The sequence below is a fragment of the Canis lupus genome, chromosome X (genome assembly GCF_011100685.1).
Source record: "Canis lupus familiaris isolate Mischka breed German Shepherd chromosome X, alternate assembly UU_Cfam_GSD_1.0, whole genome shotgun sequence".
NCBI lineage: Eukaryota > Metazoa > Chordata > Mammalia > Carnivora > Canidae > Canis > Canis lupus.
Window position 1 is genome coordinate 13,882,286 of NC_049260.1, and position 18,357 is coordinate 13,900,642.

Sequence of the window (18,357 nt, forward strand, 5' to 3'; positions counted from 1 at the left end):
GACATAGCTGACTTTCCTAACACAGAGAAACAAACACAGAGTTAGGCAAAATGAGAAGACCCAGGAATATGTGCTGAATGAAAGAAAAGGACAAAATCATAGCAAGAGAGCTAAACAAAACAGAGATAAATAAAATGCCTCATAGAGAATTTAAAGTAATTGTCATAAAGATTCTCACTAGGCTTGAGAAAAGAGTGGAGGACTTCAGTGAGACTCTCAACAAAGAGAAAACATAAAAAAGAACCAATCATAGATGAAGAACTTAATAACTGAAATTAAAAATACACTAGATAGAATAATGGTAGACTAGAGGAAGCAGAACAAATCAGTGACCTAGACGACAGAGTAATGGAAAGCAATCAAGCTGAATAGTAGAGAGAAAAAGAAAAAAACATGAAAATAGGTTAAGGGAACTCAGTGACACCATCAAACATAATACTACTCACATTAGAGGGATCCCAGAAGGAAAAGCGAGAAAAGAAGGCAGAAAATTTATTTGAAGAAATAATAGCTAAAAACTTCCCAAATCTAGGGAAGAAAACAGAAATCTAGACGCAGGAGGCACAGAGAGCCCCCAAGAAAACCAACCCAAGGAGGTCCACATCAAGACACATAGTAATTAAAATGTCAAAAAATAAAGATGAAAACAGAATTTTGAAAACAGCAAGAGAAAAGAAAACAGTTACATACAGGCTATTAGCCAATTTTTCAGCAGAAACTTTGTAGGCCAGAAGATAGTGGAATGATATATTCAAAATGCTGAAAGAAAAAAAAAACCTGCAGCCAAGAATACTCTGTTCAGCAAGGCTATCATTCAGACTAAAAGGAGAGATAGTTTCCCAAACAAAAGTTAAAGGAAATCATGACTGCTAAACCAGCCCTAGAAGAAATGTCAAAGGGGACTGTATGAGTAGAAAGGAAAGACCATAAGAGTAAGAAAAGTAGGAAGCACAAAAGTAGTAAAAATAAGTATATCTATAAAAATCAGCCAAGAGATTCATAAAATAAAAAGATGCAAAGTATGACACCATGTACTCAAAATGTAGGAGGTGGGGAAGAGTAAAAAATGAGTTCAAACTTAGGTGACCATCAGCTCAATATAGAATGTTATTTTTTTATGCACTCTTTACAAGATGTTGTATACAAACCTAATGGTAACCACAAATGAAAAACCAGTAATAGATACATAAAAAATAAAGACAAAGGAATCCAAGAATATTACTAAAGAAAGCCAACAAACCCTGAGTGAAGACAGCAGAAAAGGAGCAGAGAAAAACTACAAAACAATCATAAAACAAAGTAACAAAAAATGGCACTAAGTACACACCTGTCAATAATTAGTTTGAATGTGAATGGACTAAATGTTCCAGTCAAAAGACAGGATGACAGAATGGATAAAAAAGCAAGACTATCTATATGCTGCATACAAGAGACTCATTTCAGACCTAAAAAGCTTATGTAGATTGAAAGTGAAGTGATGGAAAAGCATTTGTCATGCAAATGGAAGTAAAAAGAAAGCTGGGGTAGCAATACTAATACTAGACAAAATAGACTTTAAAATGAAGACTATAACAAGAGACCAGGACACTATACATCATGAAGGGAATAATCCAACAAGAAGATATAATAATTGCAAATATTTATGCACCAAACATGGAAGCACCCCAAAGACATAAAGCAGCTAATAACAAACATAAAGGAAGTAATTGATAGTAATACAGTAATAGTAAGGGACTTTAACATTTCACTTACATAAATGGATAGATAATCCAAACAGAAAATGAACACAGAAGTAGTGGCTTTGAATGACACGTTGGACCAAATGGATCTAACAGATATATTCAGAACATTCCATCCTAAAACAGAACACAAATTATTTTAAGTGCACATGGAACATTCTCCAGAATAGATCACATGTTAAGCCACATAACAAGTGTGGCCTAACAAATTCAGAATATTGAAGTCATACCATGCATCTTTTCTGACCACAATGCTATGAAACTAGGAATCAACTACAAGAAAAATCTGGAAAGAACATAAATACATGGAGGTATTTATGGGAGGAGGAGCAGGCTTCATGCAGGGAGCCCAATGCGGGACTCGATCCTGGGACTCTAGGATTACGCCCTGAGCCAAAGGCAGATGCTCAACCACTGAGACACGCAGGCGTCCCTCAAAGAGGATATTAAAAAAATACATAAAGACAAATGAAAATGAAAACACAACAGTCCAAAATCTTTGGGATGTAGAAAATGCTGTTCTAAGAGGGAAGTGTATAGCAATACAGGCCTACATAAAGAAGCAAGAAAAATCTCAAATTAACAACCTAACCTTACACCAAAAGGAGCTAGAAAAAGAACAAACAAAACCCCAAACCAGTAGAAGGAAGGAACTAATAAACATTAAAGCAGAAATAAACAAAATAGAAACTGAAAAAACAATAGAACAAATCAATGAAACCAGGAGCTGGTTCTTTGAAAAGTTAAGAAAAAAAATCTGATAAACCTTTAGCCAGACTCAAAAAAAAAAAAAAAAAAAAAGGGAAGTGAGACTCAAATAAACAAAAGCAGAAATAAAAATAAAAAAGGAGAAATAACAACCAATACCACAGAAATACAACAGATTATAAGAGAATATTATGAAGAAGTATACACCAACAAATTGGACAACCTAAAAGAAATGGATAAATTCCTAGAAACATATAAACATCTTCCCAAAACTGAATCAGGAAGAAATAGAAAACTGAACAGACTACCAACAATGAAATTGAATGTATAATCAGAAAACTCCTAACAAACCAAAGTTCAGCATCATATGGCTTCACAAGTGAATTTTATGAAACAGTTAAAGAAGAATTAATATCTATTCTTCTCAACTATTCCAAAAAATAGAAGAGGAAGGAAAGCTTCCACATTTATTCTATGAGACCAGCATTACCCTGATACCAAAACCAGATAAATAAACTATTAAAAAAGAGAACTACAGGCCAATATCTCTGATTAACATAGATGCAAAATTATTAGGAAACTGAATCCAACAATACATTAAAAATTCATTCACCAGGAACACCTGAGTGGCTCAGCAGTTGAGCATCTGTCTTCGGGTCAGGACGTGATCCAAGCCTGGGGATGGAGTCCCACATTGGGCTCCCTGCGAGAAGCCTGCTTCTCCCTCTAGGTCTCTGCCTCTCTCTGTGTGTCTCTCATGAATAAATAAATAAATAAATAAATAAATAAATAAATAAATAACATCTTTTAAAAAATCATTCACCATGATCAAGTGGGATTTCTTCTAGGGATGCATGGATGGCTCAATATTCACAAATCAATCAATATGATACATCTCATCAACAAGAAAAAGGACAAGAACCCTATGATCATTTCAATAGATGCAGAAGCAGCATCTGACAAACTACAACATCCATTCATGGTAAAAAAAACAAAACTTCAACAAAGTAGGTTTAGAGGGGAACATAGCTCAACATAATAAAGGTCATATATGAAAAACCTACAGATAGCATCATATGCAATGGGAAAAAAAACTGAGAGCTATTTCCCTAGGGTCAGGAACAAGACAAGAATGTTCCCTCTCACTACTGCTATTCAATATAGTACTAAGTCTTAGCCACAGCAATCAGACAACAAAAAGAAATGGAAGGCATTCCAAACTGGTAAGGAAGAAGTAAAACTTGCACTATTTACAGATGACATGATACTATATACAGAAAACCTGAAAGACTACTGAAAAACTACTAGAACTGATAAGTGAATTCAGTAAGGTTTCAGGATACAGAATCAATATACAGAAATCCACTGCATTTCTATATACTGATAATGAAGTACCAGAAGGAGAAATTAAGAAAACAGTCCCATTTACAATTGCACCAAAAATAATAAAATCCCTATGAATAAACTTAACTAAGGAGGTTAAAGAGATGTACTCTGAAAACTATAAAGCATTAATGTAAGAAATTGAAAATGACACAAACAAATGGAAAGATAGTCCATTTCATGGACTGGAAGAACAAACATTGTTAAAATGTCTAATACTACCCAAAGCAATCTACAAATTTAATGCAAATCCCCTCAAACTACCAACAGCATTTTTTCCACAAAACTAGAACAAATAATCATAAAACTTGTATGGAACCACAAAAGGCCCCAAATAGTAAACAGTAATCCTGAAAAAGAACAGAACTGGAGATATCACAATCCCATATTTCAAGATATACTACAAAGCTATAGTAATCAAAAACAGTATGGTACTGCCACAAAACAGACACATTGATCAACAGAACAGAATAGAGAGCCCAAAAATAAACCCACAATTATATGGCCAATTAATCTTCAACACAAGGGGCAAGAGTATGCAATGGGAAAAAGACAGTCTCTTCAACAAATTATGTTGGGAAAACTGGACCATTTTTTTAAACCATACACAAAAATAAACTCAAAGGGATTAAGGACCTAAATATGAGACCTGAAACCATAAATATAATAGAAGAGAGGACAGTCGTTAATTTCTCTGACACTGGCCATAGCAAGATTTTTCCAGATTTGTCTCCTGAGGCCAGGGAAACAAAGGAAAAATAAGCTATTGGAACTATCTCAAAATAAAAAGCCTCTGCACAGCAAAGGAAACAATCAACAAAACTAAAAGACAACCTACTGAAGATATTTGTAAATGGCATATCCAATAAAGGGCTAGTATCCAAAAATATAAAGAACTTATATAATTGAAAACCAAAAAATAAATGATCCAATTAAAAAATGAACAAGAGACATGAACAGACATTTCTCCAAAGAAGACACTGATGGCCAACATAGGAAAAGATGTGCAACATCACTAATCATTGAGGAAATGCAAACCAAAACCACAATCACCTTATACCTGTGGAATGGCTTAAATCACACAAGACAAGAAATAACAAGTATTGTCGAAGATATGGGAGAAAAGGAACCCTTGTGCACTGTTGGGAATGCAAACTGGTACAGTCACTGTGGAAGACTGTAGGGAGGTTCCTCTAAAAATTAAATGAGAATTATCACACAATCCAGTAACTCCACTACTAGGTATTTACCCAAAGAATATGAAAATACTAATTTGAAAAGATACATGCACCCCTATGTTTACTGCAGAATTATGTACAATAGCCAGATTATGGAAGCAACCACTTTTCCATTGCTAGACAAATGGATAAAGAAGAGGTAGCATATATATATTACTCATCCATAAAAAAGAATGAAATCTTGCCATTTGCAACAACATGGATAGATCCTGAGGGTACAATTAAGTGAAATAAATCAGTCAGAGAAAGACAGATACCATATGATTTCACTCATATGCAGAATTTAAGAAAGAAAACAAAAGAAAAAAGAGATAAACCAAAAAACAGACTCTTAACTATAGAGAACAAGCTGATGGTTACCAGAGGGGAGATGAAGGTGGGGTGAAACAAGTAAAGGTGATTAAAGAGTGCACTTGTCATGATGAGCAGCCCTGAGTAACATATAGAATTGCTGGAAGACTATATTGTACACCTGAAACCAATATAACATTATATGTTAACTACACTAGAATTAAAATAAATTTAAAATTAGATATAAAAATAAAGAATTAAAACAGCATGCATAGTAGAAAAACTAAGATCCATCTATATGGACTATTACACAGCCATAAAAAGGATGACATCATGCCACTTGAGACAACATGGATGAACCTATAGGATATTATTCTAAGTGAAATAAGACTAAGAAAGACAAATACCGCATGCCTGGGTGGCTCAGCAGTTGAGTATCTGCCTTCAACTCAGAGTGCGTTCCCTGATCCAGGGATCTAGTTCCCCATCAGGCTTCCTTGCAGGGAGCCTGCTCCTCTCTCTGCCTATTTCTCTGCCTCTCTCCCTGTGGCTCTCATGAATAAATAAAATCTTTTTTAAAAAAAAAAAAGAAAGACAAATACCATTATGATTCCACTCATAAGTGGGATCTTTAAAAAAAACAATAAGTGAAAAAACAAAAAGCAGAATCAGATATATAAATACAGAGAACAGGGATCCCTGGGTGGCGCAGTGGTTTAGCGCCTGCCTTTGGCCCGGGGCGCGATCCTGGAGACCCGGGATCGAATCCCATGTCAGGGCTCCCGGTGCGTGAAGCCTGCTTCTCCCTCTGCCTATGTCTCTGCCTCTCTCTCTCTCTCTCTCTCTCTCTCTGTGACTATCATAAATAAATTAAAAAATAAATAAATAAATAAATAAATAAATAAATAAATAAATAAATACAGAGAACACACTGATGGTTGCCAGAAGGGGAGGGTCATAGAGGGTTGTGCAAAATGGGTTAAGAGGAAAGGAAGATAAAAGCTTCCAGTTATGGAATAAGTCATAGGAATAAAAAGGACAGCCTAAGGAATACAGTCAATGGTACTGTAAATAGCAATGTAAAAATATGATAGATGGTAGCTACACTTGTGATGAACATAGCATAATGTATAGACTTGTCAAATCACTAAGTTGTATACCTGAGCTAATGTAACATTTTGTGTAAACTATACTAAAACAATTTTTTAAAGTTTAATATCTGGGTAGCCCCAGTGGCGCAGCGGTTTAGCGCCGCCTGCAGCCCAGGGCCTGATCCTGGAGACCCGGATCGAGTCCCATGTCGGGCTCCCTGCATGAAGCCTGCTTCTCCCTCTGTCTGTGTCTCTGCCTCTCTCTGTCTCTGCATCTCTATGAATAAATAAAATCTTTAAAAAAATAAAGTTTAATATCTTAAGAAAAAGAGGCAAAGCCCCAAAGATTATCTATTGTATGCTACCCTTCATGTTAGAGAAAAGGGTATATAAGAAAATGTATAAGAAAAAATACAGGTATCCAACTTATTTGTATAAAAGAAATAGTCTTTTTTAAAAAAGAGTCTATTCCGCTATAACACAATATATTCATCCCTAAAAATCTCCACACTGTGCAAAGTTTCACAATAAAACCAGAAGCGTTATGGGGAACACAGGGCACAACACTCAAAAAACTTCTATCACACACACACACACACACACACACACACACACAGAGATAGAAACTTCATTTTTAAAAAAAGCAGTAATGCAATTTTACATATTAGTTAGGAAATATAATACAATAAACATGTCACTTTACCTAGAAAAAGCCCTGAAGTTTGCCTGTGGATTGGGGATCAGGAGGGCTGTAGCTTGTGAACTGGTGCAAAGGGGTGGAAGGCTGTAGCCCCAGGTGTGGATGAGTGTGGCTTCTAAGACACGGGGTAAACCAGGGAAACTCAGAGATGTCTGAAGTATGTACATTTTATGTATGCTCACCCAGCTCGGGTCAGCTGGGTACACATTCTGCATTCACCTAGAATTTCTCATGCACAAAACTATCCATAAGCAACATGAAATTCGCATGAAGCTCAAACTGTTCCCTAAGATATATCAATCACATTGGAACAAATTTGCTTTTTCAAAACAAGCATTATTGGAAAACTGACTGTACAGGAAAGACAAATGAGAAACTAGTGAGACTGGATTACCAACAGGGGCTAAGTGGGAGCAGGATAGAAAGAATGGGGGATGAGAATGAGGTAGTAGAGTTAAGGGAGCGGCAGTTCTCGGAGTATATTTTGGGGGTAGGTTTAACTCTTAGAACTCAGGTAATGTTTTACATACCAGCACCCCCAATAAATAAATAATATCAACCAGAGTGTGAGGAGAACCCAAAATGGAAAACAAACAGTACATATAAACCTAACTATATTTCCGATGAGTATCATAATCACACTGAAGGAGGTGGGGAAGAAAATAGCTAAACCTAAGTAACTTTGGAAAGAAGTATTTTTGTTTTGTTTCATTTTAACCACAAATATTTATTGATGGATTGATGAATATAATTTTATATAGAACAATAAGGCACAGCCATGGATTCAAACAGTGTTCAAACACCAAAAGAGGCAAAAGCCATAAACTTAGGAACTTTAAATATTCAAGTCAAAGAGCCTCTGAGGTACTGAACAGGTAAGTATCAGACAATTCTTCCCTTTTGTATGATTCCTGTATTACATCACTTGATCACAAAGCCAGAATAATACTTCTACAAAATTCCTCATTAATTTATACTTCAACCTCCCACCTGGCTGCTCCTCTGTTCCCCATTCTTCTCCCTTTCCTTTGCAGTGATGTTCTTTAGCCATTCCCTTCCTAAGGAATTGTGTGCACATCTTCCTTCCAAAGCAAGGAAGCAAACAAGCAAGCAATGAGTCAGGGAAAGTTAGCCACAGGCAGATACATGAATGAAGACTTGGACATTAGGATGGCAACTGCCTGATTCAATGAAGCCTTTAAACTAAGCTTACTTGGACAAATAAGCTGCTCTGGCTTGCTGAAAGGTCTATAATGCCACATCATATTGGGCCACCAACGCCAGATCCCATGTTTCTAAGAGATTAACAGTAATTTACATAAGGAGGTAGTCAATGTAACCAAGGCAGCTAATGTGACAATACAGTCAATGCTTTGGACTCCCACTGGGGGTGGACTATGGCTTCCAGCATAATCATGTGCCAAGTGCAAAAACCTTCAGGATACTAAGGATTATCTTTAATTCTCTTGGATAGATAAATTATGCACTTCTGTAACTCTAACCTACTTGGAAATATGAAGTGAAAAACATCCCAGGACATGCAAAACACTGAGGCATAAACCATGTAGCAAGGATGGGAATACAGGAGGTTTCTAGGGTGCCCTGCCTGCCTCCTTGTTCAAAAACCCATGAGAAGGTCACCAAACATACTGTCAAAGCAGCCATTGTGGTGGTGACCATGCCCCATTGCTGAGGAAACCTGCAGGCATATAGTCATTTTCTGAAGAACAGGAGTAGCCATATAGGTAGTCTATGTATGGAGAATCAGAGGCCAGACATTGAGTGACCTGGGGAAGCCACCTAGAAGTTTGGCTTGACACTTTTCCCCCTTTAAGAAGAATAGCTCCATCCAGTAGCCCTTTGATGACAGAGCAGAGTGCAGGCGACCAAGAGATGGTCATATTCTCTGAAAGAAGTGCTGATTCCCAAAAAGCTCCTAGGGATACAACATCCCAGAGGCTCATTTATGAGCAAAGGTAGATAAAAATTGCCAGACCACAGAACCATCTTGTCAAGTCAGATATGGCTTGGGGTGCCAAGTAAAACAGGGAACTCTGAGGCATAATAAAAAACAGGAAGACTGAAAGATCAAGTGAATGGTATGTTGTGTGACAGAAAAGAAAAGGCCATATGAAAAAGGTTGCAGGAGCATGCTGAGACCTAGCTGAAGGGAAGGTAGCACAGACATAGTCTATACCCAGGAAAAGCTTGCTTGGCCATTTCTTAGCAAGAGTCCCTCCTTCACTTTCTCAGACAGGATGGGCATTTGGCATTCAGCAGCATAACTTGGGGAGATATTTATAAGTGAGGAACAGGTGAATGGATACTGAAGAAAAATAGGCTGGGTGTGCCATTCTGTAATGTTCTGTTTACACCAAAGGCAGGTTTGTGTTAACAGAACACACGTAGGGTTGTCCTGCAACAGCAGTGGTATCTTGGCAGAAAGAGAATGTAGGGTAGAGATGGGGCTCGTAGATAGGAGGACTTTCCAGTTCCGTTTTTAAATACTAGAGAGCAAGGAACAGTTTGGTCTCATCATTTTAGTCAAGAAAATGGATGCTCGCTTTCTATTTATGCCCACCTTCTCCATAACAAATTTTGCTAAAGATATAGCACCAACCCCATCCTGATTAGCCTCTGGGATGGTCCTGTGATGCTGCTCGGTTCCTCATCTGGGATATTCACTCCAACCATCATGCATAGCACCTGGAACAGCTCATTGTGGGAGATCCTGTCATCTTTATCCAAATCATATAGCCGAAAAAAGCAAAGTATAGTTTGTTGCTTCAGCTGTTGAGTGTTTCTGGTTCATTCTTATCTTTGCTCTTTCCACCATATTCAGTGGGGTGGAATTGAGCCAAAGTTTTTATGAATCCATGGAAGTTTACCTGGTCTTCTCCCTCTGGAAAGAAGGCACTAATGAACCAGCCCCCAGTGGGCTGATGACAAGTTCTGGAATTAGCTGGAAATAATCCTAGCTGAGGGCCCCATTCTCACCTTTGTCCAGGCTGGTGAACTGGCAGTAGAGGTAGGTGATCCGACTGTGAGAAAAGTTGGTCTGCTTGATCTCCTCTAGTTCTTCCCTCTACAGTAATGTGGATGCCCAAGGCCCCATCCCCAAGTGGGAGCTCCTTTAGGAGCAGCTGCACCTGAAGAAACAATGGAAAGCTAAAGATAAAAGTAACTGTACACAAATATTGTACTCTTGTTGGTAAATTTGTTCTTCCCAAGAGAATGAACTAGAAATTCTGAAACTACTTTATATGGATGACAGGACTGAGCAAATATGTTGTGGATAATGATAATCTCAGTTTGTCACTGCTAGAGAAAGGAGTTACAAATAAGGAAAGGAGGTAGGCTAGAATGAATCCTTTGGTGTTGGATTACATTGAAAATATCAGTATAAATTCATTCATATATTTTCAAACACACAGAGAGTTGTATACATGTAAATGCAGATGGATAGGCATAAAATAAATGCATATATGTGCATGTACAAGCATACAAACATATTTCTTAGTTCTGTCATCTGAGAGGGCCTTAGAAGCAATGATACTCTGGTAGCATTGAGCACATCTACTGCCCAGATCTTCTTTCTAAATACCATTCTCTAAAAAGATAAACCAGGAATCCTTGGAGAAATTACTTATTTGAGGGCTAGGCCAGGGGAAATGTAAGATAAACCTAGAATATCTTAAGATGCTGAAAAAATAAGAAGGTGCTCAAAAAATAATAGGAGGCATGTCAAAAGGGCACAGAAGCCAACTTGAAGGAGCTTCCAATAGCTAAATCTGAGACACTTTGAGCAATAAAATAATGATAGTAATGGATTATAACTTAGTTATATCCCTGAGTCTATACTGATATAAGTAAATTGAGATAAATACATGCATGGGGGTGAGGTAGCTCTTCCTTTTACAGAAGAATTCTAATTAACAAATGTAGAAGTATCAATATAAATTTTAAAAATCACCATCAGCCAAATAGAACAGTAATAATTTTTACAGGTAATAATCATCAATGAATGCTAAAATTAGTTGGGTGAAATTATGTGGAGAAATAGGATGTGTGCAGCACCTCAAAGTTTCTCCCCACAAAATACTTGTTGATTACAAACAGAACATTGTAACTTTAGCTATAGAACGCTGACAGCCACCATCTTAACCAAGTGATCAAAATCAGTATCAGCAGTTAATAGAACACAGCTGTATACGAACCTCTTGCTATAATGCAGGAAGATGACACTTCTGTGGGATTCTTGACAAAAATATGTAACCTCAATCTAATCATAAGAAAATGTCAGACAACCCTAAGTTAAGGAACATTCTAGAAAATAATTGGCCAGTACTCTCCAAAAGTGTCAAGGTCATTAAAGCAACAGTTGAGGGTTTACCACAAACTGAAGGACATTAAGGAGATTTGACAACTAAATGCAATGTGGGCCCCTGGGTTAGATCCTGGACTGGAAAAGGGACATTAGTGGGAAAACTGGTAAAAGCCAAATAAGGTTAATAAATTGGTAAATAATATTTATCAATGTTAATTTTCTGCTTTCAATAAATGTATGTAGTCACATAAGAGGTTAACATTAGGAAAAACTGGGTAAAGAGTATATGGGAATCCTCTCTATTATTTTTGCAACTTCTGTGTAAGTATTATTTCAAAATAGAAAGTTACACACACACACACACACACACACACACACACATAAATATTCCACAGTTCCTGGATTGGGACTTGTACCCCAGTGCCTATGATAAATATATGGTTTCTGGAGGAAGTAAATTCAATCAAGACATGCTTAGTTCGTAATTTCTTTTCTTTAAATAGCAAAATTCAGAAGACCACAGAGAATCTAATCTAAGATAATTAGAAGTTGCCTATGGTATATGACACTTTGGGGCCTCTAGGGCACCCTCATGGCATAGATTCCCATTTTAGAGTGTAGAGACAGTCTGTCATAGCAGCTCACTCTCATCCTCTGCTGAATGGGATGTCCAGCTCATCTGTTCTCATCAGTAAGGTCCATTGGTCCAGGCCCAGATGTGGGCCTCAAATACTAGAGACATTCATCTGCTCTTCCTGTGTGCAAGCCTAAGGCAGGCATTCCCAATAGATCATAGCACTCTTTCCCACATCGTCCAGATAACCACTCCTGATCAGAGTTGGCACTTGACCTGAAACATCTATCACTGCATTCATCTTGCCATCAGGTCCATGGGGACCCTTGGAGTCTAAGACCCTGCTTAGATTCTGAGGTCTAGACAGAAAGGCATGGAAATTATCCTTCCTCAAATGTGGTGAGATGCTCCAGCAATTTCACCAAGCATCCCTCTCCAACCTTCATCAGTGATCCAGGGACAGACTATCTAATGGCCTCTGTGGTAGCAGATGGCAAAGCTTGACATGAGATGGGGCCCCTATGGTGAAAGTTGATCAGGTTCCCAAGGAACACAGAGATCTAAATCCTTATCATTAGGATTGCCAGTTAACTCCTTCCACCATATTGTGTGCACAGTTATCCTCTTTGTCAGACTTCATAAAATTAGCCTGGGAAGAATATCAGGGATTCATTATCATTTCATAGCCTGATAGTAGTTTTCTAACTTATCATACTGTGCATCCAGGGATTTTAAAATAACAGTCTGTCAAATCATACTTTTCTTCTTACCAAGAAGGTACATCTAAAGCACAGGGGACATTCTGAAAGTCTTACTGGGAAGTAAATGAAGGCAATCACTCAAACTAGGACCCAGACCTCCTTGATCATAGTCCAAAGGTATCACCAATGACCATGTTCACTCTTCCATTTTCTATCAAGAAGAAGAAGATAGGTCTTCCGAGAAAGCAGCTTCTGAGAAAAACTAACTGGTTTACAGACAAATTACAAGACTAGAAGTTGAGTTCTGAGCCAAGAGAGGGCTTAAAGACTATAGCTAGCAAGAGAGGCATTTCAACAGTATTTGACCTGCCCTGGGATAAAGACCTTCTCATTGCCTCACTCTCTCTCCCATCTCCAGCTCTATCTCCTCTCATCCAGCCTCTCCCCTCCTTCCCTTTCTCCATGAATCCTCACTAGAGATTTCTGATATTCTTTGGCTTACAAGACTGAGACTGAGAAATGCTGACCAAGCCTTTCCTTTGTTGTAAAAGAATTACACATACCACACTGTCCTAGACAGGTTGTGTTTTGCTTTTATAAAACATCTTCATAGTTTTGCAAACTCAGAAATATTCTGTTGTTTTATGGCCTATCTCAAAATGGTTCTGTCCATCCAAATTAAGTCAGTCTCTCTTGCTTCAGTCTAAGTGTCTTCCTTTATCTCCTAAGTTTGCTCCTTTAAATAGATTAAGGAAAATTCTAATGTTGGTATGAGAATCTTTGACCTAAAAGTTCTTCCCTAATCCTAAACCTGCAACTCTTCCATTCTGCCTAGAGAAATAAATGCAAATCCTTAGCTCAACTCTCCAGCCTCTATACGATCTGGTCCTAACCTACCTTTCCAGATGGATTTTTCACAAATCCTTTGCACAGACCCTAGACCTCAGCCAAACCAAACTACATGTGCTTCTTGGGAAAATATCCTGCACTCTCGAAATAGTCTCTCCACCTAGAATGCCCTCTCTCCTACTGTGGCCTCTTATTTATTCCTTCATTTTGAAAAAAAAAAAAAGTTAACACAAAAATGAGAGACATAATCTCTGCCATCCAGAGTAATGGAATACTATTGAAAATCACATGTTATTAAGTATAAGGTGTTAACACCTAACTGGTGTGTAGTGTTAGAATGGGGTTGGGTGTTAGGATTAAACTTCATGGTAAAGGAAGCATCTGAAAAGGCTTTGAAGGACGGGGTAGAATTTTGATTTGTACACTGAGAGGAAAAGGATTATAGACTGAGGAAACCATGAGAGTGAGCTCATATAGGCAGGAGAAAATGAAGTGCATATGCATAAATTCAAATTACTTTGGCTTGGCTACAGTGGTTCAATAGACCAGATACTGAAGGATCTTGAGTGTCAGACTAAAATGTATGAATCTAGTCCACAGACAGGAAATTACTGAAGAGTTCTGAGCACAGAAATAACATGATCCGGAAGAGCAGTGCTTTATGAAGATACCAGGCCATGCGTGGATAGGATTAACTCCCTCAATTTTTACAGGTTCCTTCTTGGTATAGCAGGGAGAGAAGAGCCTGACATTCGTTTCAAATGTAAGACTGCAGAAGTGGTGATGCCTGCTGCATGTTCCATTTAACTCATCTGTCTGGTCTTGCAAAAGGCAGACAGATCTTGGAAACTGGCTATAAGTAACTTGTGACTTTTCTCATAGCTGCTGTTCTGATACTGTATTTCCCTTGGGACAAATCAGCACAGCACCTAGAACGTGGAACTCCACAGCTACTAATCCCACAAATACTTTTTCCCTCTGTACCCATTTTCAAGAATCACCAGAAGCAGTTTGCTTTTGAGACTACATCAGTTCTCCTGTTTTCTGCCATAAGCTGCGGAGATCATTATAATCTTGACACCCCACGGACCACCACACTAGTTCCTGTTTTCCTCATGGGCTAAGGAACCAGAAGTAGCAAGTACTTTAGATGGCTCAGACACAAGCAAGTCAGGGGTGAAAGCCTGGTACCACGTACTTCATCAGTCAGGGTTCAGCCAGGAACACAGAATCCATACCAGTTATTTTAACAGAGAGAATCCAATATAGGGAAGGTATCATAAGCCAGACACAGCAAATGGGAAACAGAGGCGACACAGAGATAGTAACTGCAGTAAGGAGCTGACAAACCTAGGGCAGAACCTAACAGAGAGCAGCTGGTGAGAAAGAAATGTTATTTTCAGTGTCCTGGCAAAGCAGAGTCCGGAAGAATGGATGTGCAGCTGACAGACAACAGCTTAACAGGCAACACAACAGCTAACGAAAGCATTAGCCAATGAGTCTGGTTAATATCAAATATTGTGAGAAATAAAGAAAATTCCTTGTTGCAGATCTTAGTTTGGGAATTCTTTATCTCTAAAACATGAGCCTGGCTGTGGAACAGCGAATAAAATCACTTATTTATACACATCATTACGGAATATTCTCAGGTTCACGTTTTCTTGCGTGCCTGAGACATTTCACTGTTCAAAGTATAAGCAGACAATGGAATACTACTCACAATGAAACAGAATGAATTACTGATACAACAACTTGGATGGATCTCAAAGGCATTATGCTGAGTGAAAGAAGCCAGTCTCAAAAGGTATGATTCCATTTATATGACACTTTCAAAAAGACAAAACCATAGTGACAGAGAACAGATTCTTGGTTGCCAGGGGCTAAGAGTGGGGGGGAGACTGTGACTCTAAAGGGATAGCATAAGAGACCTTTCTGAGGTCATGGAAATATTCTGAATCCTGACTGTGGGAGGGTTACATGAGTCTATGACTGTGATAACACTCATAAAGCTATACTAAAAAAAAGAATCAATTAAAAAGAGGGGGAAAGGGGGAAAATAAAGATGGAACATGCATGGCTTGTGCATGAGGTTTTATCTTTTTTTTATTTTTAAAGAATCTGCTGTGGTAAGGTCAAGTATGACCCTACCGAGCTCTTGCCACAGCCAGTTTGAGTTACAAGGGAAGAATGTCACTTGGAGTGAGAGCAAATATACAACATCTCTTTAGTTACTGCACACCTCAGAGCCCCCAGCTGAGGGCAAGGCAGGAGGGTGAGGGAAGAATCCTCCCTACCCCCCTGGGCCACTGTGAGTCCCACATTGGGATTTGGGTGAGGGTATTTGTGCTGTGTGCAGCAATTCAAAGCCTTCTTCCCTCCACTTCAAAGCCTGGCCTGCCTTTGCCCCACTCATGTCTTTTATTTGGTGCTAGCAACCTTTGAGGACTGATACTGAATGGCCCTTGGCAGTGACCCCACTAATTGGCAAAGCCAGCCACAGAGGATGAATAAGATACTCACTGGCATCAACATCACACTGACCGTGGTCCAGTGGGCCTTGTTTTGTGTTCTCCTTGACAGTCAGAGCAACTCCTGTGAATAAAGGACTGAGCAGCAGCAGGAAATGTTCTCCCTCCTGGCTTCCCTGGAGCCCTCTTTTCCATTCACATGGGAACTACCTTTCACACACACTTCAAAGTAGAATTTTGTTATGCTCAGCACATTTAAATTGCTTCATTAATAGAACACCATTAAACAAAGTGTTCCTGAATGTTAAAATACATAAAATCATTTTCCATTCCATCACCCTAAGAATTTTCCTTCAGTTCCAGCTGAGATCAAAAGGAGAGAGAGATTCTTGCTGGTTATATGCAGCCTTTCAGAAAGCCTTTCTTGGGGTAGAAACTGCACCATTGCCATTGTGTTCAAGTTCTGCTCACTAGGGGCCGATCTCATACCCAAGATGTCTCTCAGACTATCAACAGGATGGCATGCAAAAGTGAATGAGCACATACTGTTTTGTATTTGGCTTCTTTCACTCCACATACTTTTTTGAGGTCAATGTTGCATGTATCAATACCGTGTTCTTTTTTATTACCAGGTAATACTGCATTATATGTATATAGTAGTCTCTAATTTGTTTATCCATTCTGTTGTTGGTAGATATTTGAGATGTTTCTAGCTATGAGGGTTTTTTGGCGGCAGGGGGAATTTTTATGAATAAAGTTGCTATAAATATTTTTGTACAAGGCTTTTTGTGGACATACTCATTCTTCTTATGTCCATATATCTAAGAGGGAACTATAGGGTAGACATATGTTTAGGTTTGTTAGATACTGCCAGTCTCTGAAGTGGCTATACAGTTTTACACTCATCCCATCAATTTATGAGAGTTCTAGTTGCTCTTCATGTTTGCCAACACTTGTTATTATTGATTTTAATTTTAGCCCCTCTAGTATATAGCAGTATGTGATTGTAGTTTTCATCTGAATTTTCCTGATGAGAAATGATGTTGAGGGCCTTTGCATATGCTTATTGGCCTTTTGTATATTTCCTTTTGCCAAATGCTTCTCAGGAGAATTGAAGAAGTGGTGGTGGTGGCAATATCTGTCAGGAAAGAGAAATAAAGGTATGATTTGGAAAAGCAGACTTATCAATGATAAGATGACTTTTCCCAGTCCTGAATATTTATGCATTTTGGTGTTTTAAATAGATAGTAATGTATAAAGTGGTTAAAAGAAGAACTTAGTAGGCGCTTATTCCCAAGTATCTCCCTCCTGGCCTACAACCGCTATCCACACTTCTGCCTCAGAGATGTGTTCCTTTGGGCTTATGACTCGGAGTTCTCAGCACATTAATGTGAATGCATATGTGGGCTTCCGCCAAGACTCACACTGGCTAGGAGCGCAGTGTGAAGCGTTTGGGCACTTGGGGGTGCTGCATTCAGGCCCTCGGGAAGCATGAGGACCCTGGCTGCCTGGGAGAGAGTGGTAAAAAAGGAAACACCAGGAAAGGGAAGAAAGGCTTAGGGCAGAGAAACCACAGGATGTACCCTAAACTTTTACTTATTTCATTCTGTTTTCCCACAGTTATTCACTTTGGTAAATCTTGGAGTTGAGGAGAGAGGAAAGGGAGGAGCACAAAATACATCAGAAATGTTATTAAACATGTTTGCAAGGGCACAATGCCAGCCAGTAGGAGACTCTGGGACAGTGTCATGGAATAAAAGTGCTATGTAATTGTAGCAGTAAGAGTGATATGTGAAGAAGGTATTACCAGATTCCTTTAAGCCTTCCAGAAAAATCAAGGCACTTCATGTTTATGTGCAACATATTCATACACTCCAGTAAAGAAAAATCTGAGGCAGACAAGGTCCCCTCCATCTCACAGATATGCCATAACCTGTGCAGAAATGTAGGAACCTGGTCTAAGGTCTACCCCAGGGTAGAATGAAATTAAGGTCCCAGATCACCTCACTAGTAACCCATGTGACTGGCAATGGACATCTTAGGATGCTAAGGTTTTATTCCTATTTTCAAGTATACCACAGCATCCATTCTCTAGTGAATATTTCTCATGTTTAAGACAGCATGATAGTAATGAATCAGCTCTGAAAGTCAGCTGCTATAAATGCCATGTGTTATCAGATCACAAACTAAAGCCAAATTTTCAAAACATTTCCTGCTGAAATACCCACAACACTTTAACAGATGTCTTTTGGAGAGTCTTGTAGCAAAATAAGCTCCCATCAGCATAT

General features: G+C 38.5%; 1 protein-coding gene and 1 long non-coding RNA gene across 4 annotated transcripts in view; one reads left to right on the forward strand and one right to left on the reverse strand.

Moving 5' to 3' along the window:
• The window catches only part of LOC119868368, a 65,534-nt gene extending 55,238 nt beyond the window's left edge, over positions 1–10,296 (reverse strand). For both annotated transcript variants that reach the window (XR_005386174.1, XR_005386173.1), the window contains exon 1: positions 10,148–10,296. This is a non-coding gene — a long non-coding RNA (uncharacterized LOC119868368). The remainder of the gene's footprint in view (positions 1–10,147) is intronic.
• NHS (NHS actin remodeling regulator) overlaps positions 1–18,357 on the forward strand; it is a 347,302-nt gene that overhangs the window by 308,733 nt on the left and 20,212 nt on the right. The gene's annotated exons all lie outside the window — the stretch shown is intronic.